Genomic DNA, 17997 nt, shown 5'->3' on the forward strand with positions numbered 1-17997 from the left:
GTCATCACTGTTCTGTCGCGCTCAACCCTCTTTTTTTGCATGTGTCGTGTAGGAGGCGAGATCTCAGTTGCTTCAGAGACGTTTAATGCATACAGTAGCTATATATAAACAATCAAAGCCAGCCCCCGACCCCCGTGAGCCCACGACAACACGACGCTGCTAAAATAAAGCAAAGCCACTTCACTTCAAGTATAAAGAGAGGGCACGTACATCATCAGCCATGTCGAACAAAACATACAGCTGTGCAACACGAGGACTCGCCCTCATTTTCTAAAAAAACACTATAGTCATCCCATCCATTACCACATGAGACTAATTTCCCCTCTCTACCCATAAAAAGCACTTCACTTCGTTTAATGCTCTCTATCTAGTGGCTAAAACGTGAGTCTATGGTGCAAACTATTCTAAATGGGTCGATGAGTGTTGGCCTGAGTCCCATGAGAGATCCTGGCTGTAGACAGATAGCACTGCAAGCCAGGAAGACCACCTCTAAATCCAACGGCAACAAAGGAAGCCAAAGCAGAGCAATCTGCTTAACATTAAAATCAATACTGTTAAAATGCTACATGGTGTTTAGAGGGCAAAATGGCATCTATCCAACAGCCTCACACCTTCTTGCCCCACAAATTTCTCAATATTCAAGGTTTCAAAGAGGAAAAGTAGGGCTGGATTATGGACCAGATGACCATTAGGGGCCCCTAGATGTGTTGTTGTTATTTTAATTTGAGTGCCACTTTTTGTTTTGTTTTTTATTTTGTTTGAATGATTTTTGAAGGATCATGTGACACTGAAGACTGGAGTAATGATGCTGAAAATTCAGCTTTGATGCACAAAACTCTGCGAAAGATGCAAGTGCAATGGTCAAACACATCAGCATGTTTACATAGAAAAAATATAGAAACGCAACAGTGGAATGTAAAAACACGTTCTGTGTGAACAGCTCTTTAGTCATCTAACATTTAGCCTAACAAAACATGCTTTTCTTTTGATAGCCAAATGCTTAAAGTAGGATAAGTTGTCTTATGAAGGCCAGCAGGACCATCCCAAATTTGAGTCAGTTTGCACTAGTCATCATGGTGAAGCTGTGTATCATTCCTTAATGAGAGTGAATGCCATTAAATGAACTTAACGGATGCCATGCCTTATCTCTCTGAGAGACGCTCTTCACCCAGACTCATGCTGGGTTGTCACTCTATTTCAGTACAATCAGCAGCACTCACTAGAAAGCTCTTTTAAGGATGGGCCCTTACGTTGGTACATCCCAAAAAGCACTTACATGTGTCATATTCTGTCAAAACACTGTGCTGAGTTCTTATAAAGGTTATCACAGTACTGTCCCCCTCAGAGGCCACCGCGGCGTGTGTTAAATGTAGCAATTAGCACTCTTCAAGGAAAGCTGGTGAATCAGCCTCCGGTTCGGGAAGTGCCTGTAAACATTTCCCAAAGAAAAATGACAAGCCCTGGCACATTGCTTCACAAGTTCACAAGAAAGAAACTATCTGGATTTTTCATTTCATATTTACATAATGTATTAGACAAGGAAATACAAACTTCTAGCTCATCTGGGAAAGCAAATAAGGTGTTCCGATACCAGAGAATGCACATTGTAATAAAATGCCTTGCCATATAGCATATTTTGCATATGTGTGTGTGTACATGTGTGCATATTACACACACAAATCCGGTTCCAAAAAAGTTGGGACACTGTACAAATTGTGAATAAAAACAGAATGCAATGATGTAGAAGTTTCAAATTTCAATATTTTATTCAGAATACAACATAGATGACATATCAAATGTTTAAACTGAGAAAATGTATCATTTTAAGGGAAAAATAAGTTGATTTTAAATTTCATGGCATCAACACATCTCAAAAAAGCCACTGTGTGGCATCCCCACTTCTTTTTATAACAGTCTGCAAATGTCTGGGGACTGAGGAGACAAGTTACTCAAGTTTAGGAATAGGAATGTTGTCCCATTCTTGTCTAATACAGGCTTCTAGTTGCTCAACTGTCTTAGGTCTTTTTTGTCGCATCTTCCTCTTTATGATGCGCCAAATGTTTTCTATGGGTGAAAGATCCGGACTGCAGGCTGGCCATTTCCGTACCCGGATCCTTCTTCTACGCAGCCATGATGTAGTATGTGGTCTGGCATTGTCATGTTGGAAAATGCAAGGTCTTCCCTGAAAGAGACGACGTCTGGATGGGAGCATATGTTGTTCTAGAACTTGGACCTTTCAGCATTGATGGTGCCTTTCCAGATGTGTAAGCTGCCCATGCCACACGCACTCATGCAACCCCATACCATCAGAGATGCAGGCTTCTGAACTGAGTGCTGATAACAACTTGAGTTGTCCTTGTCCTCTTTAGTCCGGATGGCGTCCCAGTTTTCCAAAAAGAACTTCAAATTTTGATTCGTCTGACCACAGAACAGTTTTCCACTTTGCCACAGTCCATTTTAAATGAGCCTTGGCCCAGAGAAAACGCCTGCGCTTCTGGATCATGTTTAGATATGGCTTCTTTTTTGACCTATAGAGTTTTAGCCGGCAACGGCGAATGGCACGGTGGATTGTGTTCACCGACAATGTTTTCTGGAAGTATTCCTGAGCCCCATGTTGTGATTTCCATTACAGTAGCATTCCTGTATGTGATGCAGTGCCGTCTAAGGGCCCGAAGATCACGGGCATCCAGTATGGTTTTCCGGCCTTGACCCTTACACACAGAGATTGTTCCAGATTCTCTGAGTCTTTGGATGATATTATGCACTGTAGATGATGATAACTTCAAACTCTTTGCAATTTTTCTCTGAGAAACTCCTTTCTGATATTGCTCCACTATTTTTCGCCACAGCATTGGGGGAATTGGTGATCCTCTGCCCATCTTGACTTCTGAGAGACACTGCCACTCTGAGAGGCTCTTTTTATACCCAACCATCGACTAAACAAGTGTATTACTGCATCTGATATAGCATTCATTTTTCAGGTTGATGTCCAACATATTATATCCATTATAAAAAATCAGTTTGAAATAAATGAGTTTAAAATAAATGCTGTTCTTTTCAACTTTCTATTCACAAAATCCACAAAAATATTAAGCAGAACTGTTTTCAATATTTCTTGAGCACCAAATCAGCATATTAGAATGATTTCTGAAGGGTCATGTGACACTGAAGCCTAGAGTAATGATGCTGACAATTCCTGCCATCACAGGAATAAATTACAGTTTAAAGTCCACGTGAACCGGAAGTTGCAAATGACTTTTCGCCAGTGTTGTGACGTATTTCCAAGTGAAACAGAATATTGAATAGAGGGCAGAGTTTTACTTTAGCGCTCCTCCTCTCCATCTCTCTCTCATAGTAGACTAACGGTTGGAGGGGAGTGGTTTACGCGATTTCAACCCAAGCCGTCAAACCGATGTCATTAGAGAAGGGGCACCGTTGCAGAGGGGAGGAGCATTTTCAGATTTTGATTAAATATTACGAAGCCAAACAATTTTTTTGTGTGGATTGACTTGCACGGATGAATTGTTCACCACAAAACTAGCAATTTGAGCTAACAAAATAAATAAGGTCAATTTTGATTTCATGTGTACTTTAAAGGGGTCATATCATGAAAATCTGACTTTTCCCGTGTTTAAGTGCTATAATCGGGTCTCTGGTGCATCTACCAACACAGAAAATGTGAAAAAGGACAACACAGTAACTTTGTTTTTGTAAGCCTTTTTCTACAAGCATGTGAAAAATCAGATTTTGCTCCCCTTGTGACGTAGGAAGGGGATTTTATTATAACATTACCGACCCCTGAACTGGTCCCACAGTTTAGCAACAACCCTGATCAAACACACTTGAATGTCTTCAGGATTACTAAAGCTACGTGAAGGAAGGCGAGTTGTGTCAGAGCAAAACTCTGCAGGACAGCAGCACTCAAGAAAGGCCGTCCCTGAGCTTGTGATATGCCTCAGCTATGTAAACATTATCACTGATGTTAACGGCTATAATAGAAAACATATGAGTCTCAAACTCCTGGCATCTGAGCCACTAAGGACACTGGTGTAATTTTATTTATGAAGGAAATGTGTCCAGATAAATTCATATAGCAGTATGTGTAGGTCATTACACTAGAATGCTTCACGCGATCGCCAGTAAAGCACAGGATTTGCACAGAAATTGATTCTCAATGATGCATCGATACCAGCTGATCCAATTTCATACATATTTTTTTCAAGATGTTTGCAAATTGTCTTCCTGAATGTGTTTTGTTAGAATATTGCTAATGTACTGTTAAATGTGGCTAAAGTTACCATTGTTTCTAACTGTATTCACGGAGACCAGAGCCATGTCGTTATTTTCATTTTTAACCCAAAAACGTGTGTAGTCTGTATAATTCATAAACGCATCTTCATTCTTATCTGGTCTCTCCAACAGTGAGTAGCTTTAGCCCCGTTAGCCGTGCAGCACACTATCAAAATCATTCAGAATCCAATTTTAGCAAACATACACAAAATACATGCCATAACAATGTTAAATGCTGCATCAAGAACAGTTTAATGATCCATTTTGCAAGTTATATTTGCCGTGTTCGCTTGTGTATTATGTATGCCTCAGTGTATTGGAATGAGAAGCGAGCTTGGGGGCGGGGAGCACAAGCTCATTTGCATTTAAAGCAACCCAACCAAAGAAACTGCTTGATTTTGCTCACACCCAAATCGACAAGCTATAATAAATGATCTGTGGGGTATTTTGAGCTGAAACTTCACAGACACATTCTGGGGACACCAGAGAATTATATTACGTCTTGTCAATAGGTCACCTTTAAAACATATTAAAGGTGCCCTAGAATCAAAAATTTAATTTACCTTGGCATAGTTGAATAACAAAAGTTCAGTACATGGAAAAGACATTGAGTTTCAAACTCCATTGCTTCCTCCTTCTTATGTAAATCTCATTTGTTTAAAAGACCTCCGAAAAACAGGCGAATCATCAGACTAGGTAAGCAAGCAAGAACACTAGCGAAAAATGGCAAATGGAGCAATAATAACTGACATAATCCATGGGCAGGGAGCGTGCGATTTAAAGGGGCCGCAGCCTGAATCGGTGCATAGTTAATGATGCCCCAAAATAGGCAGTTAAAAAAATTAATTAAAAAAAATCTATGGGGTATTTTGAGCTGAAACCTCACAGATACATTCAGGGGACAGTGTCCAAAATATATTTTAAGATTGAATTTGAAAGTTTAAGAAAGATATGTTTCCTATGTAAGGGATAATCCATGACTAGCTGGGGATTATCCCATTTATACCATGGTCATTTGCCAGCATTGACAAGTTAAAGCTTGTTAGATCTAGCATTATGTCCACTTTTAATCAGACACAGAATAGTGCAGTAAAGTTACATTTATTTGAATGAATTATCCTATCGAAAGAGAGATATGTGTGTGCGTGCGTGTGTGAATTCTGCATCTGCGCAGTGTCTCTCTAGCAATTAAGCTGTAAGTTTAATTACTTCAATTAAAAAATTTTATTACACACTTTCCAGCTAATCAGAATTATCTATTCAGACAGACCATGGTATAAATTTAAAAATGTATTTCCTTAAGCCATGCTTTTTACAACATATATATGGCATATATTTGAAAAATATTATGGCTAGAAAATTCATAAATATTCCCCCCCATGGACTGAAAGCACTGGAAGTCGTTTTGGATAAAAGTGCCTTGTAACCTGAAAAAGGAAGATTTCTTTTTAATGTCAGCATGCGTCCTTTCTTGTTAAAATAACTGTGGTCTCTGTGGAATTCAGTGAAGTGTTTTAAGTGTAGTACTGTTATAATGTCTTTGTGACAATATCTCAACTAGCCTATTACACAGCAGATTATCAACGAGGACATTTAAAAGACAAGTGCTGATTGGACTCCTGACCGTAACAATCAAGTGAGGATCAAGCAACACTCGCTTGTCACTTTTCTAATAACAAATAGGCACCAAAAAGGCAGATTTCTTTGATCGGAGAACGCTCAATCTGTGTCGTCTTGAGCTTGATGCAAATGTCAACCACAATGTTGTTTAATGCATTTTTATTAGGTTTACTTGAATAATAAAGAAACTCTATATTGAGATAAACAATTAGACATTTAAACAAAATGTTGATGACGACATGAAAATGACTTATCTCGCTGTCTCTGAGGGATTTGAATGAGAGTAAGAGCCCTTTCTCAATCAAGCCCATCTTTCAAACTTGATTACAGCAGGTCTCTGTAGCCTGTGAATGGCACTCTTACTCAGAAGAAGAGAAAAAACAAGGACGTATTTCCACCTCTATTGAAACCACTTAAGGGGCAAGGTCATTTCTGAAGCAAAGTAGATGGTGGAAAAGCATCTTCTAGTGCACTTGCTTGTCTTGCTTGCCAGGTAAATCCATGAAATTAAACAAGGCACTTTAAAGATGCATCAAGGTCAGGCTCTGTAGCAAAGCAGCATGAGTTAGTTCGTGAGACAGGTTAGTGTTGCCATAGATAACAGCATGGGAAGCGCTCCTGATGATAATACTTTTGCAGCATCCTGTGGCTCATCTGCTCAGTCCCTGTAGGAGATTTGTGAACAATCGATGCTGTTGATTTTCCACAGCCAGGTCCTGATGAATGACACTCAACCATGTCTACCCGAGGCGCATACTGACGTGACAAGCATTTCTTATACTCAGAGGCGGTGTTATGACAGCTCCAAACCCCACAGCGAGACAATAATGTGATATGAAATGTGGTCAAAGGATGACCATAAAGAGGTTAATTGGAAAACGCTTTATGCAGTAAGAAAAGTGAACATAAGCTGCCAATTAACATCTAATACTGTGAATTTTGTATCATATTTACACTTACTGAGTCTAAGAATACCAAAGGAACATAATCAGATGAGGTAGAAAAAAACATTTAATGCTATATTTATGGATGCAAAGGGGCAGAAATTTTCTGGTAAATTTCCAGAAACTTTTCAAAATTTCCTGGAAAGTTTCCAGAAATTCTGGAAATTTTCTGTCCCTTTGCATCCCTATATCACACCTGGACTTAAAGGATTAGTTAACTTCTGAATGAAAAGTTCCTGATAATTTACTAACCCCCATGTCATCCAAGATGTTCATGTCTTTCTTTCTTCAGTCAAAAAGAAATTAAGGTTTTTTATGAAAACATTCCAGGATTATTCTGCTTATAGTGGACTTCAATGGACTCCAAACGGTTGAAGGTCAAAATTAGTTTTAGTGCAGCTTCAAAGGGCTTTAAACGATACTAGATGAGGAATAAGAGTCTTATCTAGCGAAACGTCATTTTCTTAAAAAAAAAAAAAAAAAAAAAAATGTATATGCTTTATAAACAAATGATTGCCTTGCAAGTGCTTCCACCATTCCGCTTTCCGTATTCTTCATAAAGCTTACGCTGTTATGTCCTAAGCCTTTCCTATTCTACTTATGGAAAAAACGGAACTGGTGCCGCATTCGTTCCATAAGTTGAATAGGAAAGGCGTAGGACTTACAGCGTAAGCTTTTTGAAGAATACAGAAAGCAGAAGCACTTGCAAGGCGATCATTTGTGTTTATAGAGCATATACATTTGTATTTTTTTAGAAAATGATCGATCGTTTTGCTAGATAAGACCCTTATTCCTCATCTGGTATCATTTAAAGGCCTTTGAAGCTGCACTGAAACTGTAATTTTGACCTTCAACCGTTTGGAGTCCATTGAAGTCCATTATAAGGAGAAAAATCCTGGAATGTTTTCATCAAAAACCTTAATTTCTTTTCGACTGAAGAAAGAAAGACATGAACATCTTGGATGACATGGGGGTGAGTAAATTATCAGGAAAATTTTATTTGAAAGTGGACTAATCCTTTAATTTCAAGTCAAAATGAAATAAAAAGAAAACTGACCTCATTTACCTATTTTCATTCATGTACATTCAAAATAAAATTGAAAACAATAAAACAAATAATAAAATAAACAAAAGTTCATAATCTTTAAAGGTGCCATCGAACGTTTTTTTACAAGATGTAATATAAGTCTAAGGTGTCCCCTGAATGTGTCTGTGAAGTTTCAGCTCAAAATACCCCATCATTTTTTAACTGCCTATTTTGGGGCATCATTAAATATGAGACGATTCAGGCTGCGGCCCCTTTAAATCTCGCGCTCCCTGCCCACGGAGCTTGCGCTTGCCTTTAACGGCATAAACAAAGTTCACACAGCTAATATAACCCTCAAAATGGATCTTTACAAAGTGTTCGTCATGCATGCTGCATGCATACATCAGATTATGTGAGTATTGTATTTATTTGGATGTTTACATTTGATTCTGAATGAGTTTGAGGCTATGCTCCGTGGCTAATGGCTAATGCTACACTGTTGGAGAGATTTACAAAGAATGAAGTTGTGTTTATGAATTATACAGACTGCAAGTGTTTAATAATGAAAATAACGACGGCTCTTGTCTCTGTGAATACAGTAAGAAACGATGGTAACTTTAACTGCATTTAACAGTACATTAGCAACATGCTAATGAAACATTTAGAAAGACAGTTTACAAATATCACTAAAAACATCATGTTATCATGGATCATGTCAGTTATTATTGCTCCATCTGTCATTTTTTGCTATTGTTCTTGCTTGCTTACCTAGTCTGATAATTCAGCTGTACACATCCAGACGCTAATACTGGCTGCCCTTGCCTAATGCATTGATCATGGGCTGGCATATGCAAATATTGGGGGCGTACATATTAATGATCCCAACTGTTACGTAACAGTCGGTGTTATGTTGAGATTCGCCTGTTCTTCGGAGGTTTTTTAAACAAATGAGATTTATATAAGGAGGAGGAAACAATGGAGTTTGAGACTCACTGTATGTCATTTCCATGTACTGAACTCTTGTTATTTAAGCATGCCAAGATAAATTCAATTTTTAATTCTAGGGCACCTTTAATCAAAACAACATACTATTTAGGTATTGTGTCAGTGCTTTCAATTCATATGAACTCCATATGATTTGCACACTATATGAGTAATTTGATCGCTTTGTTTGAGGAATAAAACGAAACTCATTATTCATTGTCATACAGGTTTGGAACAACATTAGGGTGAGTAAATGACAAAATAAAATTTTTTGGGTGAACTATCACTTTAAGATTCATCACATCAACCTACATACTCGCAATTGAGTTAAAAATGACACCCACCTGCAAACTTCTGGCTTTCTGTGAGTGGCCTCCATGACTTTAAGAGGCTCTTCTGTTTTAAACACCTGGCTATGCAGCTGGGACATGAAAAAGCAGGCATGCAGGTGAAGGCTGGTCTCTGCTGATCTCATCTCTCATCAAAAAGCACTTCTGTTCTCTGAACGTCAGAAGCAGATGTCTAAATGCAAACTCTCCACCTGGGCCTTCAAGGATTCAAAGACCTTTATAGAGCTGGCTGAAAAAAAAAAGTCAATAGTATAACGAAAGTCCCTGAGGGAGAGGCTCATTCCAAACTATACCTAATTTACAGTCCCTTTTTCTCTCGATTTCGCTCTCTTTGAAACCTCATAAAACTCTATAGGGGTTTGAGGTCATTTCAGGTCTTAGATGATCATTTCGGCCTTTATGTACTCTAACATGAGATTTCCTTCTATGAAAGGGTTTGTGAGACTGCATAAGTTTATCAATTCACAATAGAAACAGATTAAACACTTCAAAATAAGAGTATGTATGACTAAAAAATCTAATTATAAAATATCTTTTTTGCTGTGCTTTTAACTAAACCACTATTTGAAATACTTATCAAGAATTCTGTACACATATAATAATGATTAAGATAAAAAAAAATGAGGAAAAGACAATATTATATCAGGCAAAAACTGTTATATACTTTTTTACTCTAAAATACATTTTTGTTACTATATGTTATGTAGTCATAAAGCTTTGAGTCTAACTTAAATACAGCACCAAAAATGTAATTTCCACACTAAATTTTGTTCTTTGCACTGTTCATGGCTGCCTCACCAATTCATTTGAGCTACAATGTCACGCTCTTTCACAGAGCAATGAGATTATATTCATTTAGGCGTCTAGATGATGTTTAATGGCACCAGAACTCATTCACACTCTCATAAATGTGTAAAAACAGACAAAATTAGCATATAAACTGCTATATCAACTCACCAAAGCATGTATGCAAAAATGGTATTCTTTCTGCTAATTCATGTTAAAACCCTTATGACTAAATGTTCTTTACTTTGGCTCTGTGTTCAATTTCTAAAGCTTGAGTCTTTTATTATGATTCATAATAATAAAGTAACAACGCAGAAGGGGGCAGCAAGTCTTGGGAGGCATTGAAAGAACTGCCAGGTAGCCTGGGCCAAATTCACCAATCTTTTGTAAGTACCTTAAAAATCAATGAATGAAACATTATTACCTGGAGACCTAAAAACAATTAAGCTTGGTAAATCAGTAATGTAATAGTGTACAACAGTGCATGTGAACTGTAGCTCTGTTTCAGAGTACCATGATTTCCAATCAAATGGGTCTTGGTTAAGCTGAAAAGATTTGCACACAGGCCCAGCAAACGCCACAGGATAATCCACAACCCTGAGGTTAGGCCTACCTCTTAAAAAAATCATTATAATCGCAACAAAGCCTTTGTGTTAATCGCCAGACGAATTGATTGCTATTCGCTCCAGGTTTCTCTAGTAATTCATAATTAAAGTAAAAAAAAAAAAAAAAAGCTTCGGTGTAAGACTGCTTTTGGATCACCTGAAGGTCAAGAGCAGAGTCTGAGCTCTGCAGAGAGTCCAAGTGCACATGGCTGATGCTTTTGACAGCAGCTGTGAGAGATGTGTTTCCTAATGGAAATATGATGACAGGGTCGTCAGGCTTTGAAAAAAAAGCCAGAGACAGTTTAATAACCTGGATCTCGTCCTTTATGGAAATGCACACCCTTAATATGGGGCTCTTAAAGGAATATTTCAAGTTCAATACAAGTTAAAGGGATAGTTCACCCAAAAATGAAAATTCTGTCATCATTTACTCACCCTCAATTTGTTCCAAACCTGTATGAATTTCTTTCTTGTGCTGAACACATATTTTGAAGTGTGTAACCAAGCAGTTGATTGAAAAAATACTATGGAAGTCAATGGGTACCATCAACTCGTCGCTGTCCGATGAAAACCACGTATGTCCGTTTTGCCGATTTTGAGATTTTTCGACGGATTGAATGTCCAGGTTCATTTCCGTATACAGTATGCTTCACATATCTAAATGGCCAATGAAAAGTTGTGAAATCATGTCATCTGATTTTCATGTATATCCATTTGTTGTCAAAGCTGTCAATCACGCCGCGTATCTCCCGCCCTGTGGAAGCATCTCGCCGGTCTCGTGAAGTTTCATCGAAGCTCAGCACTGGATAGCCGAATAACACTGTGAGGTAAAGTATCAGCAAACGTTTGTTTTTGACAACTGTTCTCAAGTAAACGTTTCCCCCCTGACGCCAGACGTACGTCTAGGAGTGACAAAATTACAGTAGGACTGTGCAAACAAAGTATCTGTCTAGCATTACCATGTCAGTGTATTGATTCATTGTCCCTTCATAGTTTGCAAGAGACATTTAATAAATGTATAATTAATATTAAATAAACTAAGCGTATTTAATAAACTAAGACGTAGGCTATTTAATAAACTGAGCGTATTCATCTGTCAATATGAAACGCGACTTGGCCATTCTAATTAATGATCGGAAGAACGCGTATCGACCACCGTTACTGTAAAATATGCACGTATGTCCATTTAAACTCAATTTTGGTCAAATGTGGATTATATCATTACACTGGCAAGAATATGGTTACATGTAAAAATGCTGTACCAAGTATGACAATGCTACATTCAACTGCTTTTGAAATACGGTGTTTTTTTCACTTCCTGAAAAGTAACCGTTTTGGACATACGTGAGTTTCATCGGGCAGCGACGAACTGTTTGGTAATCAACATTCTTCAAAATTTCTTCTTTTGTGTTCAGCATAAGAAAGAAATTCATACAGGTTTGGAACAACTTGAGGGTAAGAATGTTCATGTTTGAGTGAAATATCCCTTTAAACTGAAGTTGATTACCTTGAAAATTAATTTTGATTTGTCCCTCCTATTCTTTTAAAAAGCAACAATCTGGGCTATAGTGAGGCACTCACAATGGCAATAAAAGTTTTAGTACTACAGACAGAAGATACATAATGTATATTAACAATTTTAGTGTGAAAAAAATGCTTGCTGACCTTTTCTGTGTAAAGTTATATAAAAAGTTACATATAACTTTGTTGCCATGACAATGTGATGACGAAAAGAACTGCAAACATTGTTTTCAACTGCTTTACAGCTCAATAATACACAATTTCTAACAAAAATATAATAATAATGTAAGTGCTCATATAAAATATAAGTGTTACATTTCTACTTTCAAATGCTCCAAAAATTGGCCACATCGAAAGTGCCTCACCGTAACCTCTTTTTAACCTTTTTTGTGTGATAATCACTACTATGTCACAAATGTTGTTATCTGAGCTTAACTTGTTGAACCCTGGATTTAATTCATTTATTTGTTCATCCATTCATTCGTTCTCTCTCTATGTCAGTGGTCACTCCTGTGGTGCTTTATTCTTCTGTTGGCATCTACTGTAAAGTGAAGAAAGAACAAACTAAAGTTTTCACCGGTCGCACTGTTGACTGATTCAGAGACATGAGCATTTCCTTAAAACAATTCACTGCTCTTTAAATCTCTGTGATTCTCATGACACGGCTCACTGGAGCTGAACTGCAGTGGCATCTACACAGAGCCTGAAGCAATCCAGCCAACACTGTCAGAACATAGCACACATGAATTAGATACAATAGCAGGACTAACCAAAGAATCACTGACAAAGATGACAGAGGCTCAGCAAACTCGAATTTAAAGACAACAAGAAATTACAACTGACCCTACTGGCTGCGTCCGAAAGCTTATAAGGCAATGACTCCTCAAGAACCGTTTGTGCAGGAAGGTCCCTCACAAAATGATTTCAGACAGACTTCTGAGGAGGCATAACTGTTTAATGATCTACAACAAAATTGAGAGAGCTTTGGTGATAACTAAGTGAATATGTAATTACTACAATACTAATTTCTCGCTCAAAATTACATCAAAAGTGGAAAACATTGGTCAGAAATGTACATTTACAACCAACTGCACCTTTCAGATGCTATTTTTTTTTAACATCAAAATGGAAAGCACAGATTTGTGGGATATCAAAGGAAGAGAGAGATACTATGCTGCCTTCAAAAATCGATCAGATGAAGGTATCTCGGGAGACAAGGAGTGAAGCTAACATTGGATTCGGATGTGCCTAGATGCCTTCCTACCTTGGAATGCAGGCAGCCTTTTTAAGAGTGAAAGCCCACATTTCACTCTCCAATCAAATCCTGATGGATAAAACAGGTATATCTTTATTTCTCACTGTATATTCCATCATCCAAGACACCAAATCAGAAATTACAATGGCTTGAACTCGGCGCATTTATATTGCATTTGTTCCCCACAGCACTTTCAGGCACAAATAACTTGCACATAATTTGAAAACACCCTGAAATGTATAGCTTTGTAAACAGAACATGAAAAAACATAATTTACATGATCTGAGAGTGCAGCATGTTCAAAGAGGTTTGAAACTGGAGAAACTAAAGCCTCTGAGATCCCCTCTGTCACAGTAAAACTACATCTGCATTATCCATAGATATTAATAAAACAATACAAGACTCCTTATTAGGGCCCAAGCGAAAATTCGCGCAGGGCCCTCTTGTTCTTCTAAGGATTATTAGGGCCCAAGCGAAAATTCGCGCAGGGCCCTCTTGTTAGGGCCCAAGCGAAAATTCGCGCAGGGCCCTCTTGTTCTTCTAAGGATTATTATTAGGGCCCAAGCGAAAATTCGCGCAGGGCCCTCTTGTTCTTCTAAGGATTATTATTATTTTTTTTTTTTTTTTTTTTTTTTTTTTTTTTCCGTCTTCCGGGGCTTTTTGGGGGCCTTAACATGCTCAAAAACTCTTGAAAATTGGCACACACATTGGAATCCGCGGCCATTAGGACGCCGGAGAGGCTGGTACCCGGGCGTGGCAGGGGGGCTCGACAGCGCCCCCTTGAAAAAAGTCTGAAAATTTGGTCCATATATTAAACACGCTTGCACGTATTAGTATGAAACTCAGTACACATATAGACCTCATCGGGCCGAACAACTTTCGTGCTCTAAGTTAAACACCACGCCAACAGGAAGTCAGCTATTAAGGGTTGTTTGAAAAACGCATGCTCTGGAATTTGATATACTCCTCCTAGACGATTAATCCGATCGCCACCAAACTCGGTCAGCATGAAGTCAAGACACTGATGATTAAAAATTGCCAGGGGATTTTTGATATCTCGAACGGTTTGGCCGTGGCGAGGCAACGAATTTATGGCGAGAAAAAGGAAACAGGAAATGTGTTATAACGTCTGCATACATATATTGATCTTTATGAAACTTCACGAGTGTGTTCGTTATAGGAGTCTGATCACATGGATGTGACTATTGTGAGTCAAAGTTATAGCGCCACCAACTGGCAGCAGGAAGTGTATCACTTTTTGAAATGTTTTGAGATCACCCTCTTATTTTTACCTGATTTGCTTCAAACTTCATCAGTGTAATGTCAATACACAGCAGATGTAGACCTATGACAGGATTTTTGATATTTGAAATATTGTTGCCATGGCAACAGGTCAAACTGTAATAATATTCTTGAGTGTTTTTGAGGCTCTTAACATGCTTCAAATTGCATGAAACTCGACACACACATCAATATTGTCAACCAGTAGACATGGACAAAGCCATAGAAATGGGCGTGGTGGAGGGGCTCAGTAGCGCCACCTTTTGACAAAAGTGGGGGGGTTAGTTTTTCCTACAATCACCAAACTCGGTACACATATTGTTCTCATCAAGCCGGACAATTTTCTAATTTACATTCATTAGCTCCGACCAACAGGAAGTCAGCTATTTTGGTTTGAATGTTAATTTTTTGAAAAAACAGGCTATGAATTTTATACTACTGCTCCTACAGGGTTTATCCAATTTACACCAAACTTTTTTTAACTTGTTGCTAACACATTGAAGTTGTTTAATTGCAAACGGATTTTGGATATCTCAAACGGTTTGGCCGTGGCGAGGCAACGAATTTATGGCAAGAAAAGGGAAACAAAGTGTTATAACTTCTGCATACATTAATTGATTTTGATGAAACTTCGGCTTAGTCTTCGTTGTACAAGGCTGATCACATGGATGTGACTATTGTGATTCAAAGTAATAGCGCCACCAACTGGAAGCAGAAAATGTGTCACTTTCAGCATACATTGAGATCACCCTCTTATTTTTACCTGATTTGCTTCAAAATTCATCAGAATAATGTTAAAACTTGGCACATGTAATCCTTTGAAAATGGGCAGGGAGGAGGGGCTCTATAGTGGCACCTTGTAGTGCAGTAAATGTGGAGTGAATTTGACATAGTCCTTTGATGTTTAACCGTTTTAAGTGCCTATTGCCCGCTGTGCACAGTTGCCCTGAAGCCACCGGGGTGGCGGTGCCACCGGGCTTGGGCCCGCCATCGCTGCTCGCAGCTATATTTATTTTTTTTTTTTTTTTTTTTTTATTTTTTTTCCGTCTTCCGGGGCTTTTTGGGGGCCTTAACATGCTCAAAAACTCTTGAAAATTGGCACACACATTGGAATCCGCGGCCATTAGGACGCCGGAGAGGCTGGTACCCGGGCGTGGCAGGGGGGCTCGACAGCGCCCCCTTGAAAAAAGTCTGAAAATTTGGTCCATATATTAAACACGCTTGCACGTATTAGTATGAAACTCAGTACACATATAGACCTCATCGGGCCGAACAACTTTCGTGCTCTAAGTTAAACACCACGCCAACAGGAAGTCAGCTATTAAGGGTTGTTTGAAAAACGCATGCTCTGGAATTTGATATACTCCTCCTAGACGATTAATCCGATCGCCACCAAACTCGGTCAGCATGAAGTCAAGACACTGATGATTAAAAATTGCCAGGGGATTTTTGATATCTCGAACGGTTTGGCCGTGGCGAGGCAACGAATTTATGGCGAGAAAAAGGAAACAGGAAATGTGTTATAACGTCTGCATACATATATTGATCTTTATGAAACTTCACGAGTGTGTTCGTTATAGGAGTCTGATCACATGGATGTGACTATTGTGAGTCAAAGTTATAGCGCCACCAACTGGCAGCAGGAAGTGTATCACTTTTTGAAATGTTTTGAGATCACCCTCTTATTTTTACCTGATTTGCTTCAAACTTCATCAGTGTAATGTCAATACACAGCAGATGTAGACCTATGACAGGATTTTTGATATTTGAAATATTGTTGCCATGGCAACAGGTCAAACTGTAATAATATTCTTGAGTGTTTTTGAGGCTCTTAACATGCTTCAAATTGCATGAAACTCGACACACACATCAATATTGTCAACCAGTAGACATGGACAAAGCCATAGAAATGGGCGTGGTGGAGGGGCTCAGTAGCGCCACCTTTTGACAAAAGTGGGGGGGTTAGTTTTTCCTACAATCACCAAACTCGGTACACATATTGTTCTCATCAAGCCGGACAATTTTCTAATTTACATTCATTAGCTCCGACCAACAGGAAGTCAGCTATTTTGGTTTGAATGTTAATTTTTTGAAAAAACAGGCTATGAATTTTATACTACTGCTCCTACAGGGTTTATCCAATTTACACCAAACTTTTTTTAACTTGTTGCTAACACATTGAAGTTGTTTAATTGCAAACGGATTTTGGATATCTCAAACGGTTTGGCCGTGGCGAGGCAACGAATTTATGGCAAGAAAAGGGAAACAAAGTGTTATAACTTCTGCATACATTAATTGATTTTGATGAAACTTCGGCTTAGTCTTCGTTGTACAAGGCTGATCACATGGATGTGACTATTGTGATTCAAAGTAATAGCGCCACCAACTGGAAGCAGAAAATGTGTCACTTTCAGCATACATTGAGATCACCCTCTTATTTTTACCTGATTTGCTTCAAAATTCATCAGAATAATGTTAAAACTTGGCACATGTAATCCTTTGAAAATGGGCAGGGAGGAGGGGCTCTATAGTGGCACCTTGTAGTGCAGTAAATGTGGAGTGAATTTGACATAGTCCTTTGATGTTTAACCGTTTTAAGTGCCTATTGCCCGCTGTGCACAGTTGCCCTGAAGCCACCGGGGTGGCGGTGCCACCGGGCTTGGGCCCGCCATCGCTGCTCGCAGCTATATTTCTTCTAAGGATTATTATTATTTTTTTTTTTTTTTTTTTTTTATTTTTTTTCCGTCTTCCGGGGCTTTTTGGGGGCCTTAACATGCTCAAAAACTCTTGAAAATTGGCACACACATTGGAATCCGCGGCCATTAGGACGCCGGAGAGGCTGGTACCCGGGCGTGGCAGGGGGGCTCGACAGCGCCCCCTTGAAAAAAGTCTGAAAATTTGGTCCATATATTAAACACGCTTGCACGTATTAGTATGAAACTCAGTACACATATAGACCTCATCGGGCCGAACAACTTTCGTGCTCTAAGTTAAACACCACGCCAACAGGAAGTCAGCTATTAAGGGTTGTTTGAAAAACGCATGCTCTGGAATTTGATATACTCCTCCTAGACGATTAATCCGATCGCCACCAAACTCGGTCAGCATGAAGTCAAGACACTGATGATTAAAAATTGCCAGGGGATTTTTGATATCTCGAACGGTTTGGCCGTGGCGAGGCAACGAATTTATGGCGAGAAAAAGGAAACAGGAAATGTGTTATAACGTCTGCATACATATATTGATCTTTATGAAACTTCACGAGTGTGTTCGTTATAGGAGTCTGATCACATGGATGTGACTATTGTGAGTCAAAGTTATAGCGCCACCAACT

The 17997-nt window shown here is 38.8% G+C and overlaps 1 protein-coding gene across 3 annotated transcripts in view; it reads right to left on the bottom strand.

Moving 5' to 3' along the window:
* rgs6 (regulator of G protein signaling 6) overlaps window positions 1–17997 on the bottom strand; it is a 96747-nt gene that overhangs the window by 29617 nt on the left and 49133 nt on the right. The window contains exon 2 of one of the 3 annotated variants that reach the window (XM_048206605.1): window positions 9210–9444. The exons of the other annotated variants lie outside the window; for them this stretch is intronic. The gene's annotated coding sequence lies outside the window, so the exon portion shown is untranslated. The remainder of the gene's footprint in view (window positions 1–9209; window positions 9445–17997) is intronic. 3 annotated transcript variants of the gene reach the window in all.

This window comes from Megalobrama amblycephala, linkage group LG11, assembly GCF_018812025.1.
Source record: "Megalobrama amblycephala isolate DHTTF-2021 linkage group LG11, ASM1881202v1, whole genome shotgun sequence".
Taxonomy (NCBI): Eukaryota; Metazoa; Chordata; class Actinopteri; order Cypriniformes; family Xenocyprididae; genus Megalobrama; species Megalobrama amblycephala.